This window comes from Apium graveolens, chromosome 3 (genome assembly GCF_009905375.1).
Source record: "Apium graveolens cultivar Ventura chromosome 3, ASM990537v1, whole genome shotgun sequence".
NCBI lineage: Eukaryota > Viridiplantae > Streptophyta > Magnoliopsida > Apiales > Apiaceae > Apium > Apium graveolens.
In genome coordinates this window covers 217,976,278-217,979,622 of record NC_133649.1, presented here as the reverse complement: position 1 = coordinate 217,979,622, position 3,345 = coordinate 217,976,278, and the positions used below count along the sequence as shown (strand labels likewise).

General features: G+C 38.5%; 1 non-coding gene across 1 annotated transcript; it reads left to right on the top strand.

Moving 5' to 3' along the window:
- Positions 1 to 2,900: 2,900 nt before the first annotated feature.
- On the top strand, positions 2,901 to 3,007 carry LOC141715366 (small nucleolar RNA R71). Its single transcript, XR_012572132.1, has one exon. It is a non-coding gene; the product is annotated as a small nucleolar RNA R71 (small nucleolar RNA).
- Positions 3,008 to 3,345: the final 338 nt, after the last annotated feature.

Sequence of the window (3,345 nt, the reverse complement as noted above, 5' to 3'; positions counted from 1 at the left end):
AGCTGTCTTTGCCATAGGGAAGAATTTAGTAAGAAACTTCAGAGCAAAATCTTCCCAAGTTGTGATAGAACCTGCTGGTAGACAATGCAACCAACACTTAGCTTTATCCCTCAGAGAGAATGGGAAAAGCCTCGGATTTATAGCATCTTCAAAAACATTGTTGAACTTGAAAGTGTCGCAGATCTCGATAAAATCTCTAATGGGCATATTTGGGTCTTCCGTTGGAGAACCCCTAAACTGGATTGAATTCTATACCATCTGAATCGTGCAAGGCTTGATTTCAAAGGTATTAGCTGTGATTGCTGGCCTGACAATGCTAGATTGAATGTCATTGATCTTGGGTTGAGAAAAATCCATCAACGCTTTCGTTGGTGCTGCCGGATTTCCCATTATAATGAGTACCTGAAATACAACAAGTAAACCATGAAAGTAAAAGAATCTGAGTCAGTGAACTTTAACAACCACTGATATCAAGCACACAAACTAAAAATTAATACCGAGTCCCCGGCAGCGACGCCAAAAACTTGTTAGAGCGAAAATATACGCTAAAATTACACGCAGGTATACGCGTTCGCAAGTAGTATAAGATATAAATTAAATTCGTTCCCACAAGGACTAGTTTATGTTAAGTTCAATTTATGCACCTATGCAACAATGTATGGATATCGTTCAATGCTAAGACAAATAACAAATTCAGTATTGACTAACTAAGATATTAACTAATAAGTAAATAACTAAGAATAAAAGTGATTGAATTAACTATATGAGACAAACATGGAATTCTAATTTCATTACTACTTCATTCAAAGTCATTGTTCTTAACCTTAGCATGCAATGGTGATGACAACTAATCAAATAACATGAAACTAGTAAACGCCAACTTTTGTTGTACGAATACCCTACTACTAGACATCCACAAAAGAGATAGAAGCTGAATTGACACCAACTATATTGAGACCCTATATGTCTATAGAATTTGACAACATAAAGGTTAAATGAATAAGTTATCTATCGTGATTACATTGGGCAAGTAAGATGGTTAAAATTACCTATTAATCATGCATAATAAATACATGAACCTAAGCTAGCATGGCAAGTTCTAAATCTCTATATTCACTGTCGCTTCAATAGAGATTAACACGTTATCTTATATGTTAGCTACGCACATAAGACGAATAAGCACAACCAATACTAGGATATCAATCAATCACCACACACCAAGATATTGAAACAAATTAACTATAGAAATCCATAGGTAAATCCGTTAGAACTCCACAATAACGATCAGTTCATACTCAAACTCATCGTCACCATGGGTTCCAATGAAAACATGATATAAAACAATATAAGAGTATTAGGGTTCAAAGATAAATCAAAAACAAGCATCCAAGTATCAACTATATTAAAGAAAACAAAAGTCTTCTTCTCCATAGCTTTCTTATGCTCTCCAGGTCTTCTTATTTCTCTCACATCGCTCCTTGTTAAAAATGTCTTTTTATTGCTATATATAAGCCCCTGGTGGACCTGGACCCTCAAAATCATCAAATTCTACAAAAATCAGAATTCTAGGGCAAAAAGGGCGGGACGGACGCGCTAAAATCAGCGCGGGCGCGCTGTTTTTTTGGCTGAAAGGTGGGGCGGCCGCGCCTGACTTCTAGATTTTTTCGATGATTCTTCTTTTTGCCGTATCTTGAGCTCTACTCGTCAGAACTAGGCGATTTAACTGCCCACGCAAAGCGAACGAGATTCTCTTTAACTTGAGAATGGTTTGGGCTTCCAATTCTTAGCTCTTTTCAGCATATTTCCTTGAAAAGCTCCTTTTTTCATTTAACTGATGCCTGAAATACAATAATACGAAAACATATCAAAAATACCAACAACTTGAGTCCAAAACACCAACTTAAGCTTGTAATGAAGCATTCGAAGTAGATATAAAATCCACTTATTAGTGGGTAGACCTGTTTATCCCCTGTATTACCCTCAGGAGGATTGCTTTCAACAACTTTCTTCTTCGGCTACTATCTCATTTTATGGAATTGGCAAGGGGTAGATGCACCTGCATTCTGAACAGAGTTTTCAGAATCTTCATCTTGCTGAATTTGGGGGCTCGCAACCTTTCCAGATCTCAAGGTGATTGCCTTCAACTCTATAACATCCCTTTTTCCTGGATTAGCTTCTGTATCACTAGGAAGAGTTCCTGGTTGACGGTTCAAAAAAGAGTTGGCAATTTGCCCTATTTGATTCTTAAGAGTCTTGGTAGAAACTGCTTGGATTTTACACATAAGCCTCAACTCCTCCAATTCAGATTTTTCACTAGTAGATTGATGGCACATCCATGCGGTTGTTGTTGAAGTTAGAGTTATTGTCTTGGTGCATACTATTGTTGAAAACCAGGAGGGTTAAATTTCTTGGCTCCAATCTCTTGATAAGGCTGTTGCACACCACCCTGATTATTGCTCCAGCTGAAGTTAGGATGGTTGTGGTTGTTAGGATGATAAGTGGGAGGAACTGGTTGTTGCGACCTTTGAAAGTTGCTCACAAATTGAGCTGACTCACTAGATATAGCACGTTGCTCCGTTTCATGCGCACCTACATAAAGCTCACAGACACTAGTGATCTGATTAACTCCATAATTAGCCAAAAAATCCACTTTCATCGTTAACGCCTTTAGCTGAGCAGCTCTAGGCGTAGTTATATCCACCTCCAGAATTCCTGCTACCTTGCCTTGAGGTAGTCTCTGAGTTGGGTTCTGATATTCATTAGTAGCCATCAATTCAATTAGCTGATAAGCTTTATCATAGCTCTTAGCCCATAAAGCTCCACCTGATGTGGCATCGATCATGGATCTGGACTGCGCTCCCAAACTATTATAAAAGCAATTGATGATCATCCAATCAGGAATGACATGATGATGAGACTTCCTAAGCATCTCTTTGTAGCACTCCCAAGCCTCACACAAAGATTCTCCTGATTGTTGTGTAAATTGAGTAAGAGCATTCCTAATTGCAGCTGTCTTCGCCATAGGGAAGAATTTAGTAAGAAACTTTTGAGCAAGATCCTCCCAAGTAGTGATAGAACCTGCTGGTAGATAATGCAACCAACACTTAGCTTTATCCCTTAGAGAGAATGGGAAAAGCCTCAGCTTCACAGCATCTTCAGAAACATTGTTAAACTTGAAACTGTCGCAGATCTCGATGAAATCTCTAATGTGCATGTTGGGATCTTCCATTGGAGAACCCCCAAATGGACTGAATTCTGCACCATCTGAATCGTGTTAGACTTGATTTCAAAGGTATTAGTCGCAATGGATGGTCTGACAATGCTAGACTGAGTGTCATTGATCTT